General features: G+C 40.4%; 1 pseudogene; it reads left to right on the forward strand.

Annotated features, from left to right (window-relative positions):
* Positions 1 to 213: 213 nt before the first annotated feature.
* On the forward strand, positions 214 to 2,049 carry LOC118705050 (annotated as a pseudogene).
* Positions 2,050 to 13,823: the final 11,774 nt, after the last annotated feature.

Raw genomic sequence — 13,823 nt, forward strand, 5'->3', positions numbered from 1 at the left:
GGAGGTTGGGTACCAAAGGCAGAGAGGGATTCGTGGTGAAGGTCTGAGGCTTGTCCTGGGCTTGCTGGGCAGATGAAGTGCACGTTTTGGGGTGTGTGTGTGTGTTTTTTTTGTGCAAAATTCAACATGGGTCTCAAGGTATACGTTTCATTTACACCAGAGAAGGCAGAGCGAGTGGCAAGGCTTTTGTTCAACTTGAATCAGGAGATGAAATCAAATTGGGCCTTAAAAAAAAGACAGAGAAACCATGGGACACAGATATGTTGAAGTATTCAAATCAAGCAACGTTGAAATGGATTGGGTGTTGAAGCATACTGGTCCAAACAGTCCTGACAGGGCCAATGATGGCTTTGTACAGCGTAGAGGACTCATGTAGTTCTTCACAGGGTTGGCAATCATGCCGAATGGAATAACATTGCCCTTGGACTTCAAGGAGAGGTGTACGCCGGAGGCCTTCATGCAGTTTGCTTCCCAGGAAATAGCCGAAAAGGCTCTAAAGAAACACAAGGAAAGAACAGGGCACAGGTATATAGAAATTCTTAAGAGCCGTCGAGCTGAAGTTAGAACTCACTATGGTCCACTATGAAGGCTTATGGCCTTGAAGCAGCCAGGTCCCTACCACAGACCTGGGGCTGGCAGAGGGCCATAACAGCATTGGCAGGGGAGCTGTCTTTGAAAGGATGAGGTGTGGTGCTTATGGTGGAGGTTATGGAGGCTATGATGATTATAATGGCTATATGAATGGCTATGGTTTGGGGTCAGACAGATTTGGAAGAGACCTCAATTACTGTTGTTCAGGACTGCCTGACCACAGATATGGGGATGGTAGCTTTACTTTCCAGAGCACAACTGGACACCATGCGCACATGCGGGGATTGCCTTACAGAAGTACTGAGAATGACATTTATAATTTTTTCCCCTACTGCTCCACCCTGTGAGAGTACGTATTAAAATTGGTGCTCGTGGCAGAGTAACTGGTGAAGCAGATGTCAAATTTGCAGCTCATGGAGATGCTGTGGCAGCTATGTCGAAAGACAAAGCAAATATGCAAGACAGATATGTAGACCTCTTGTTGAATTCTACAGCAGGAGCAAGTGGTGGTGCTTATAGTAGCCAAACGCTGGGAGGCATAGGCTTGTCAAGCCAGTCCCGTGACAGTGGCCTGCCAGCCAGCAGCTGAGTGGTAGTTGTGGAGGTGGCTTTGGCAGCCAGAGCAGCATGAGTGGATATGACCAAGTTTTACAGGAAAACTCCAGTGATTTTCAATCAAATGTTGCATAGGCAGCCAAGCAGCCGTGAGCAGCAGCTACTACAGTAGTGGCAGCTGTGCATCTGTGGGAGCGAGGGGAATGGGAGGGATGTCCAGCATGTCTCGTGTGAGTGGTGGATGGGGAATGTAATTGATCCTTATCACTGACGCTTGGTTAAGATTATTTTAAAGGAGAAAAAAACAAAACTTAACATTTTTGCAATACCAGCTTCTGAGTTATGCTTACTCTAAGTGAAAATCAGGAGTGAATAAAAGACTTAAAGGTTCCTTATTTTTTAACACAAATACTCATCTAGGATGTAACAACTAAGTTCAGTAAACCATAACTGTTAAACAATTCGCATTTTTCTCAAGTTAGTTCTATGATAAGATGTACTTAAGCAGTAAGTATATTTAGATTAAAGAAGTTGAATTATGTTAAATGTTACTCTTACACCATTTCACATTGAACAGTTTGGAAGCATGTTGAAAAACAAGCTTTTTTTTTTTTGGTAAAACTCAATATAGGAGCTGTGTCTACAATTAAAAGTGAAACATTTGGCAAGTTTGTTAATTCTAGTTTCATTTAATAACTTCCAAGGCATGTAAGTTTAAGCATTTTTTTTTTAAGTTAATAGGGAAATTTCGAGACATAATACCAATACTTTAGGATTTTGGTCTTTGTGTTTATATGAAATTCCAAGGCCTTGATTTAAATCTTTTATTGTATTGTGGTTTCCTTTTAGGTGTATTGAACTAAATGAAACTTGTCAAATAAATTTCCCTTTTAAAAACTGCAACAACAACAACAAAAAATGCACAGAGACCAATGCCATGGTCATAACATTGAAGTACAAGTAAGACAGGTTTGTTGGAGGCACTGATAGTTGAGGCTGCTGTGCAGAGACACCTGATGCAGTAACCAGCTACTTTCTGAGAATATTCTGCACTAGGCACACCCCAGGTAGCAACTGACCATCCTGTAGAAGAGCTCAACAGCCTGCATGGCCCTGACTCCTTGACCAAGTAGGAATAGCAGTGAGGAGATCATGAAGCTAACTGTAAGGTCATGTCTGACCTGTGGTAAGACATGGCCAGTGAGTACAAAACCAAGAAGCAAGCTGCTCCAGGTACAATATGTCCTGATGGGAGAGGGCTCATTTGTGATCTCTGCAGTGGCCAGATTTTTATCTGGTTGTGATAAGTAAGGGTAGGGGCGGATATGCAGGTGTCATACAGAAAAACCTAGATAAGCAGAGGATCGTGGTGGGGGAAATCCAGGAGTGACTCAGTAAACTCCATGGCTGGTCAAACTTTTCATTCCAGGGTACATTCAAAATTTATTCCTTTCTGGAATTGGTGCCAACTTCCTCTGTTCAGTTCCAACTTTTGCCACTTCCTGATAGCAGTAAGGTCCAGCCTTCCCTGTCGGCCTCTTTGATTCTCTTACTGAAAACCCATGGTGATGACATTTTCTTATGTTTGTTTTTCTGTTACAGTAGTAATGAAGATAGGAACCTTGGAAAACGTAGAATTGTAGGAAACCAAAACAAAAGTTGTCCATAGTTCTTATTCAAAAACAACTTCTATCAAAACTTTAGTGTATTTCTTTTTGCTTTTCTTTTCTTTTATACATTTTATTGATTTTTAACAGAGAGGAAGGGAGAGGGATAGAAAGCTAGAAACATCGATGAGAGAGGAACATTGACCAGCTGCCTCCTGTACACCCCCTTCTGGGATGTGCTCACAACCAATGTACATGCCCTTGACTGGAATCAAACCTGGGACCTTTCAGTCCGAAGATCGACACTCTATCCACTGAGCCAAACCAGTTTTGTCTTTAGTGTATTTCTTTACACTTTCTTCTTACTAAGCATTTTAGTTTTTATTAAAGCAATATCAAAACTCAGAAAACCTTTTAAATTATATAAATATATCTAAGACTCCTTGCCCCTCCTCCACACCTATGCTAAGTCTCACTCCCCAGAAATACAAGTTTTAAATTTTCATCAGTAGCCACTGTATGTTTTTAAGGGATTTTTATTTGTTTATAGTGGTTACTCTCTAGCCTCCAATCATGTTTTATTACCATTTCTTGACTTATTGATTTTAGACAGTATTCATCAACTTGTTATGAAAGATGAGGAAATTAGAACACAGATATTCTTCCACCTTCCTCCTTCTTGGTTTTTGTTATATATATTTTTTAATTGTGGAAGTTTATAATGCTGATATTATCTCATGACTTTAAGTGGCTGTTGTGTGCTGTGTTTATAGACAGAGTCTGGAAATATAAACCCTGGGAAAGAGAGGGGAAGGGATGTGGGGAGGACCCAATTGCCTCCGCACTCTTTTAGTTAATTACGCTATATCCCAAAATGATGTTTGCTAATGTTGTCTCTGAACTTGGAATGTCTCTGGGCGTCCTTTAGAAAGGAGTCCTCTTACCTAGGAAGTTTCAGGCTGTGGCTTTTCATTCCTTTAATTGCTCCTTTAGTCTGATCCTGTTCAGTTTCCATCTTCCAGAATTTTCTTAACAATTTCCTCAACTGCTATATCCATTCCAAACTCCCAAACCTTAATGCTCTGCTTTTCGTCCTTAAACGTTTTTCCTCCCATTTCCTTCATTTTCTGTTACTTCACAGGGACTTTGGTTGGGCATATGTGTTCAATTCACCACTTTGAAACACTAGGAATAATTTCCCCCATAAGGCAATTGTTTAGTTTCAACTATCTCATTATGAGCCTGATATCTTCCTAATTGAATTAATTAATTTAGATTTTTAATAAAACCAACGCTATAAGATTATATCAATATTTATTCAGATGCCAGGGACCTGAGCCCCTCCTTCTCCTTTGTCTCTGTCTTCTACTGCAGGCCCTGCCTCCTTTGTTTCTTTGGTTACATTAGTGATTTTCACCCTGTGCACTGTAAGAGTTTTTTAAAACATGCAATATCTAACTGTTTAGTCAGGGGCATTGACCTCTTTTCCCTCGATTGCCAAATAAAAAAAAAATGACAACAGCCAACACACCATAGCCATCTAATGTAAAGGATTCAGAGTGCTAGGCATAAAGCAGAGGATGAAATAGAAACGAACCTCATACTTGTGGTGCTTATATTCTAGAAGGCAGGGGTATGTTGTGTCCTGTAGGACTACAGCTATCAGCAGCACACATCTGGCAAACACAAGAAGGATAAAACGAGCAATGCTGCTGGCTTAGCAAGCAGATCATTAAAACTCCTGACTGGCTTATCAACACCCCAAACTGTCTCGTAATGCATCACTGGGAAGTCAGAATCTCTTGGTCTATAGAGCAGTGGCTATTTACCAATACGAATCATCACATGAAAGGAACAAATGAACATTATGATACAATTTTTTAAATTTGAGAACAACACCAGTGTCCTACAATAAAGTAATGGTTAAATAAATTAGGACATATCTGTAAAATGGAAACATGAGACTATTATAAAGGGTATTTATGAAGATTTTTTTTTAAGAAGAGAAAATTGTTAAGTGAAAAATCACGGTATCAAATCATGTACATAGTTTGGCTTTGTGTAATAATTGAGCTGTTTCAGTTCAGTGGAGCATTAATAAAAATAGTAATTTTTTTTTCTTCCAATTGTTATTTTCAACTCTGCTCTGTTAAATTCCAGATTAACATCTTGGACAGATGCCATAACTTTCTGGTTACTTTCAGGTTTTGAAGCACAGCCTAGTTTTAAAACTTTAGTCTCATTTCTGATCCCATTGCCTTTCCTTCCCCCATGAGGCAGAAGTAGGGACGGCAGTGCAGCTGGCCATGGTGAAGGGGTCAGCGGTGGGGAGGCCTCATTGGCCTTCCTCTGGTTTAACAGGTTCATGTCTGATGCCGGTGTCCTAGAGGAGGAGAAGGTCTCCAAGCAAGGAAGAGTGTCGTTCCCTTGGATTAATGCTCAGATTTGCCGGGCCCCTCTGTTGCCGTGAGGGAGGGAGCAGACTTCCCCCAGGTCGACCAGCAGTTCACCCTCCCAGTGCCTTCTTCAGATTGTGCATCTACCACCCAGCAGCCTCCTGGGCAGCCCCATGCTCTTCTGCTTCTCCTCTACCTCCCCACTTCTTCACGTGGAATCACAAAACATCAGATGTCCTTGCCATAGTTTTTAAGGTCATGGTGAACCAGATTGGGGGCAGGAGCCGGCATCTTCTTGTAGGTGTATTACTTCTTTAAGCCTTATCGGCAGTGGTTTTTCTACTCCCACCTTCAGAAGTTCTTAAGAGTAGGCGTGCACATTGATTGGTCTGGATGGATGTCCCATGAACAACGAAAAACTCTCCCAAGAATTGCTTTAAACGCTTTATTCCAGTGGCAGCACAAAGTTACAAAAGGGCTGCAACTCAGCAGGCATGAGTCAGGGCATGAGATGCCAGTCCCCTGTACTTCAAGGCATTTTATGAATCTCTGTGAATTATTCTCCTGGATTTCCGCCCCTTACTCCCACACACCTAGTCTTTCCTTTGCTAAGGTGAGGGCAAAGAGAGGAGTTTTCTAGGGTGTGGTTGATAGTGGGAAGGTTGGTTGTACACTTTTTAATAAGCCCTGGTAGGAGGTTTTGAGTACTGATTATTTATGACTGCTTAGAGAATGCTCTCAACTTTGGGCAGTGGCCACAATTCTGGGGCATCAGGAACAATCCCACATCACATTCCACTTAGCAAAGATGGAAAGAGAAAGGCTAGAGGCATTTTAAGTTTAATAATTTTTACCCCACTCTTTGTATTGTTTAATTTATATTATCTTGGGGGGAAATCTTCTTAAGTCACCCAACTATTATGGTTTTTCTAAATGTCTTGCAGTCTATCCAGCTTTGTTCCCAGTTATAATTTTGCTATTATAGACTGGATCAAGGCACATGAAATGACCACCCTGTTCTCCTTACCCTGCGACCTGGCAGATGCCGTGACATCAGGCTCACTCTTGTGCTGTTGCTAAGAGCAGGCAACTGGCCACTATGCCCTTGATAAGAAGAAAGAGAGTTCAGTGGGGCCAAGCAAGACAAGAGGCTCTTGCTTCCTGCTGTTGGATTTATTACCTAAGCCTACACAGCCAGATGCCTCCTTGTTGTCTTTGGATCCAACAGTGAATATCCATGGTTCCTGGTACTCAGCAATAGCCCAGACTTGCCACAGGTCCTGCTTTGCCTCCCAATTTTTAGAAAAGACATTCCTGTGCATGTCAGCTTCACTAAACTCTAATGCCAGGATCTGACCCATCAGTAGCTTCTGTCTCTGTCAGTTCACTAAAACTTCTTTCACCAAGTCTAACAACAGCCATAAATAGCAATATTTTAAAAATCATGGTAAAAATATACGTAAGTATACATACCATTTTAACCATTTTTAAGTGTAAAGTTCAGTGGCATTAAATCTACACAAATAAAAGAATAAGATGCAAATTTACCATACCTTTGTGACACCCACCAGCCAATCAGGAGTGAGTATGCAAATTAACACAACATAGATGACAGGTTAATTTGCATACACAGGCACCAAGAAGCCAGAGGTGGGGTGTTCTGCACTGTCCCAGCCTCTCTGGGCCTCTGGGCAGCATTGGAAGGCGGAAAGGCAGCTCTAGGCCAGAGCAAACAGACAGCTCTGGCCAGAGGGAAGGTGGTGCTGGATGCCAGGGGAAGGAAGGCCCATTCTTGCACAAATCTTCATGCACCAGGCCTCTAGTTGTTCTATAACCATCACCAGTGTCCATTTCTGGAAAATTTTATCATCCCAAGCAAATATTCTGCAGGCGTCTTCAAACTACGGCCCGCGGGCCACATGTGGCCCGCAGAGGAGTCTGATCCGGCCCGCCAGGTTTTTTGGGCAGTGAGCGCAGCCGAGGTGTTACAGTAGGAATTAGTAGTTCATATAGTCCGGCCCTCCAGCTCTCTGAGGGACCGTGATCTGGCCCCCACTTTAAAAAGTTTGAGGACCCCTGTTAGACGATGACATCCCATTCCCCCCTCTTCAGTCACTAGTTACCTTTATTCTCAATTTTATCTTTATGAGTTTGCCTTTTCTGGATCTTTCATATAATATTATTTTCCCCCAAGGTTTACTAATCAGTAATTATTGAGTGCCCACACTTTTGAAGCAGGAAAACAGAGATAATAGTTAAGGAAAGTATCTAAATGTATGTCCCTCATAACCCCTGACCCTAGAAAGAAATGTTGACTGCAGCACACTGTAGAGTACTGGGTTTCCCATGACTCCCATCTTCATTATCTTTGTTATTTGTTTGTATCGTTGATAGTATTAATTATGTCACTATTAATTAAGGAAACTTTGTATCACTGGAAAGTCAGTGTTGCTTATAAATGAAAAGAAACTGAAAGTTGATGGAATTTAAACATAATTATTACATTTTTAGCTAGATACTATTGCATGCAAAGTTTTTTATACAAAAGTCTGCTCTTTAAAAAAAAAAAAAATAGCCCAGCCAGTGTGGTTCAGTGGTTAAGTGTCAACTCAGGAACCAAGATGTTGCCGGTTCGATTCCTAGTCAGGGCACATGTCTGGGTTGTGGACTCAATCTCCAGAGGGGAACATGCAGGCGGCAGCTGATCAATGATGTTCCTCTCTCCTTTATGTTTCTATCTCTATCCCTCTCCCCCCTCTCTAAAACTCAATAAAAATATTAATAAAAAAAGTCAATGAAAACATTAAGAAAAGATTTTAAAAATTAGCAAGCATTAGCAATGTGCTAAAGACTGCTACCAGGCTGAGATTTTCTCTTTCCTGAATTTAGAAAGATCGGGATCCAGTTATTTACTACTATGTCTATAGACCACTAAAATCATTTCAGGTACCACGAGTGTTAAGTTGGTGACACTACTTTCATAATTTTTGTCATGTTTTCCCTTGTGTTATCTGGTTCCTGCATGCTTTACTAAGCCTAATGCAAGTTACTTAGATAGCTGTAGTGAGAAGGAAATTTAAATATTTAAATTTTATAATTTCTTTTTCTTTGGAATCATATTTCTGAAATTAGTATCCTATTGATTTAGCTATCAAGAAAAAAATTTAGATGCTGAAATCGGAGATTATTTTAATGTACCAAGGCATTAAAGGTTTAAAAAAAAAAAGGAAAGAAAGGAAAAGCATTTTAGTTCCTTTTTAATAATTCAAGATTTCACTGAACTGAAAGTATTAGGGGGGAAAAAAATCACCTGAGTAATAAAGCATGCATCATTTGAATGGATTAAAGTTCAAATCACTGCAAAGCAGCTTATTTTTTATCCATCACCATGGATACAAAAGGACAGCTGAAGTGCAAGCATCTGACATCACAAGCATGCCCAAGCAGGCCTGGGAGGAGAGCGTGCAGCCCCACAAAGGACAAGAAGAAAAGCAGTGAAGGGAGGTGGGGAGAGGCGGAGGGAACCGTCATTGTTAAGAGGATGAATCAGAAGTTCAGTTGGGAGGATTAAATAGGAGGAGGCACGGAGCCAACCGAGAAGCTTGGAGACCAGCAGTTGTTTACATCGACCTTTTAAAGCTCCTTAGACTGAAATAGAACCAGAGGGAGACCGAGAGAGAAGGTACATCATCAGGTCACTCGCTACTCAAATGGCATTTACGATGGTTCCTTTTTATGTTCTCCTTATTTTTATGTTTAGGTTTTGGTTTTAACGAATGCCCTATAAAGTGTAGGCCTGCTTGGCTCACCTAATTTTAAAAATCAATCCTCACAGTAGCTAAAGCCTCCAAATAACAGCTTGAAAAATTCAAAGGAGCCAGTACCTACTGGACAGTAGAAAGTGGTAAAAATTGAGAGAAATTGCTATTTTAGGTAGTATGTTCTTCTTCATGAACAATTTTTACTTCAGTGTATTTTAAATTGTGTGTTAATTTAAAATTCTGTTTCCTATCAGAGGCAGTGCATTTATTCCCAGGCTGCTGCGGGTGTATAAATACCCAGACTCTGCCGGGTTTGGAGGCAGCCTGGAAAAGGATTAACAGCCAGCTCTCTAGGGAGAGCCCTGATTTGTAGCATTTGCTGATTTCTGTGGCATAAACATTCTCACCATACCTGTTTTCCAGCTGCAAGCCTGATGTCAACTGCCTTGTAGGGGTTTTGAAGGTGTAACGAATGGTACCAGAGAGCTCTTAGGCAGTGACTGGGTTCTATGCCAGCTTTGACACCGACTAGTGTTCCACACTTGGATTAAAGGGTCTGATCTCGGCTTGAACTGTGGTTGTTAAAATTGCACGTTGGTTTGTCTTGATGGTTTAAGAGTGGATTCTTGGGAGGCTTCTCAGGAAGGGGGTATTTGGGAGATTCTCAGCTCTTATGGTTCTACCATTTCACATCCACTTCAATTTTGCAGGGCCACCCTAACTCTTTCAAGGGTTATTTTAGATTTCTGTGTAAGGCACTGTTTGGAGAGAAGCTTCTGATGAAGGGGAGGAAATCAGAAAACCACTTGAATTATTGATCTGAAAGACCCCCTTTAATTGATGAAAATTCATGATCTATGAAACTAAAAAGCAAAGGAACCAGTACACACCAGACAATAGAAAGTGGTAAACATTGAGAAAAATTAGTGAGTCAAACACCGATATACTGATGTCTGTGGACAGTAGCGGACTAACAATGGTACTTTCTCTTTCTTGGTTAAAGCTAAAATTAAACACTGGTTGAGAAAGTCAACTAGGCCTGGATAGAATTGTATCCACAGAATTGAAGGCATGGTTTTCAGATGAGAAAGGTCTTAGAGACAGTTTCCTTCAAGTGTTTTCAAATATACCCAAAGGGTTCATCAGAGCCCCTTCGGAATATGCATCGTATGTGTGTGTGTGTGTGTGTGTGTGTGTGTGTGTGTGTGTGTGTGTACACACATAAACACCTGTGTACACTAAACAGGTTGTAATCCTCTTTTCAACCTTTTTTAATGTGACTATTAGACAATTTAAGATCAAATTTGTGGTGAATATTATACTAGGCAATTCCTATTAGGCCAGTGGTGGAAAAACTCATTAATCAACAGAGCCAAATATCAACAGTACAACAATTGAAATTTCTTTTGAGAGCCGAAACCGACTTCTGCACATGGGCCACGAAGTTTCAATCGCACTGTACGTGCGCGCCCTCACGGGGTATTTTGTAGAAGAGTCACACTCAAGGGGCCAAAGAGCCACAGTTTGCTGATCACTGCATTAGGCAAATCTGATTTAACCTCAGGGTCCATCTCTTCTCCTATTAAAAGTGGAAAATATATGCTTTTCTGTTTCTCAGGGTTGTTTTAAAATCAGATGAGGTAATCTTGTGAAAATACTCTGGCAAGTGCTACACAAATATATGGTCATACTTCGAAGCATTTTAATCCTTGTTTGGTCACCTACTATGTTACTTGCTACCTGGCAGGTGCCATCACTGTTATAGAGTTTTTCTTTTGCTGTTGTTTTATATGATGTGTGTGGGGGGCTGGGGGAGGGGAGTGTAAAATAATAATGTAGGCTGCAAACCTAATAATGAGCCCATTTATTCAGTCCTCTCATGTCTATTCCATGTGTGTGCTGAGTCCATCAACTCATTAGCCTCAGTACTGAGCCCTACATATTGTAAATGCTGCTTACCTTCAGTGAGGATCTCAACCTGAGTCGTAGACCTCAGAATCCTCCTGGGAAAGAACTCAAGCACAGCTATCGTGGAGAGCTCTCAGAGAGGACAGTGTCTGACTATAGTGCGGTGACCACTGTTCAAATCCATTCAAATCAGTTCCAGACAGGTGCTAGCTAGAAGGGGTCAGTGGGGAAAAGGGGGATAACTGTGATACTTTCAAAAATAAATATAACTTCTAAAGATGCTATAGACTGGATGGCTTAACCCACAGAAATTTATTTCTCACAGTTCTGGAGGCTGGCAAGTCCAAGATCAAGATGCTGGCAGATGGGGTTAGAAGACCCACCTCAGGTTTGCAAACAGCTTTTGTCTTACTGCACCTTCACATAGCAGAGAGCAAGAGGTAGCTCTCTGGCCTTTTATAAGGACACTAACCCCATTCCTGAGGGCTTTACCCTCATGACCTACTTACCCTCCAAAGGCCCCATCTCCTAATACCATCATCACACTAAGGATTGGATTTCAGCATATGAATTTGGGGGGGACACAACATTCAGTCCATAACAGCAAGTGTCAATTCCCTGGGACCCATCTAATAGTAATATACAAGGGTGGGACAAAAGTAGGTTTACACATGGATGGGAAACACAGTTTATTCTTGTACTGTTATTTACTAATCATTGCTTGTTACTGGTCCCTTTCCTGAAAAGGTATTAGCTGGCCTTTCTGCTTCTAGTCTCACCCTGCATGATGCCACTGGGATAAGCTTTCTGAAATGCAGGTCAAATCATATCAGTCCTCTGGGTCAATTTATCAATCACTACTTATGGTTTTGGGGATTAAATGTAAATTTCTTAAAAAGGTATTTAAACATCTAGCCTTTGCCCCCTCTCTGGCCACTCCCTCTCCTAGAGCACCCCCATCTTTCCCCGTTATGTCTTCCCTAAACCTCACTAATGCCTGCATATATACAGATTTGTTTCTATCTTATATATCTTGCTGTTGTTTATATAGTTTTTGTGTGTACGTGTGTTGGGGGAGAGGAGTATCTTTCATGTAACATGAACTCTAATTCAAGAGTTATTTCGACCAGGCTGGCATGGCTCAGTGGCTCAGTGTCCACCAATGAACCAGACAGTCACCATTTGATTCCTAGTCGGGGCACATGCCTGGGTTGCAGGCTCGATCCCCAGTAGGGAGCATTCTGAAGGCAGTCAATCAATGATTCTCATCATTGATGTTTCTCTCTCTCCCTTTCATTTGAACTTTGGACATAGTTTTATAATCACCCTTTTTACAAAGTATCTACAATCAGATAAACTCATCTTTCTTATTCATTGGACAATAAGCAACTGGAAGACAAGAACTTAATTTTTTATCTCTGTATTCCCTGAGGGCACCTAATAAGTACTCAATATGTATTTAATGAATGAACAAAGGTTTCCAACTTATAAATTTTCCTTTGCAATTCTGCTATACCATTGTCTTCTTTTCACTGGAGAAATAGATGGCTATTTTATTATGTTAGAACTTCAAAGTAGTAAAAACATTTTTTTTCTTTACCTCACATATTTATTGTCAATTAACAATATAGTCACTAATCTTGCCGAAACCGGTTTGGCTCAGGGGTAGAGCGTCAGTCTGCGGACTGAAAGGTCCTGGGTTCAATTCCAGTCAAGGGTATGTACCTTGGTTGTGGGCACATATCCCAGTGGGGGATATGCAAGAGGCAGCTGATGGATGATTCTCTCTCATTGATGTTTCTAACACTCTATCCCTCTCTCTTCCTCTCTGTAAAAAATCAATAAAATATATTTTAAAAAAATTAACTTGTAAATTTCATCAAATGACCAAAAAAGTCTTGTCCTTTAAACAAAATGATAAAAGTATTAGCTTTCTGTACTGCAAAGGCAAATAATAACAGTTGGACTAAATTTGTTTTTTATAAGAGCAGACCAACTTTCTGTGTCTCCAATTTTATTGTTCTTTAAACCCAACTCAAGTTTTCCAGCCATTCAGTTTAACACCTCACATATTGGATACTGTTTAAAAGTTATTATGCCAGGGCTAGCCAGCAGATCCTGAGCGACAAATGAACAGATTACTCCAACACAACGTTTGCTGTGAAAGAGAGGCTAAGGCTGGGCTGTAGCAACCAGGCAGCCCCGATTGCCTGTCTTGTTAGCCTTTTATTGTAACAGCAGTATGAGATAAAGTTTATCTTTAAGATATAATCAGTAGGAGAAGTAATCTAGGGAGAAGACCTGTGTTGGTAGTGTCCTTTATGCAAGGGCAACCAAAGATTAAGATTAAGGATTTCAGTAAACAGCCGATGATGTGCATATGCATAGACTTGTTTGGAAAGGTCAAGGAATAATTAGGGGTGCCACCTTCAGCACTTCCCTAAGTCTCCCCTAAATCGGAATTCTGATAAACAGGGAAGGCAGCCTTCCACACACTTACCTTTTCTCAGAATGTCCTCCTTACAACTTTCCAATCAAGTCTCTTGTGCTTCCCAACATTATTATATGCTAACAATCTACTATTTACCTAGAACTTTTATTGTTAAATTTAAAAATTTCTAACAATATGGACACCAAGTTAGATTTAAAATTTCTGAACTTTGTAATACTTATCACGTATCTAGGTAGAATATATAAAATTGTGACAGTACTGTTCTTTTTGTTTGATTTTTAAGAATGGTATTAAATGAACAAATGAACATTAGCTAAGGATATGGTTATTTATAGTATGTTCCTTTTAAATTATAATAATTGTAATTTCTGGATTGTCTACAGTTGAAAAGTCTACTTATTAACTTTATGAAACTTCTAACAAATTATTCAAACTCTTTAATTTTCCCATGTGGAAAATAGGAATAATTCTATTGGTAAGCATTTCTAGGAAAATTTTAATATTATTGTATCATTGCCAAATAGTATAAAACAAAGCAACCAAAGTTCTGTAG

Source organism: Pipistrellus kuhlii, unplaced genomic scaffold (genome assembly GCF_014108245.1).
Source record: "Pipistrellus kuhlii isolate mPipKuh1 unplaced genomic scaffold, mPipKuh1.p scaffold_m20_p_5, whole genome shotgun sequence".
NCBI lineage: Eukaryota > Metazoa > Chordata > Mammalia > Chiroptera > Vespertilionidae > Pipistrellus > Pipistrellus kuhlii.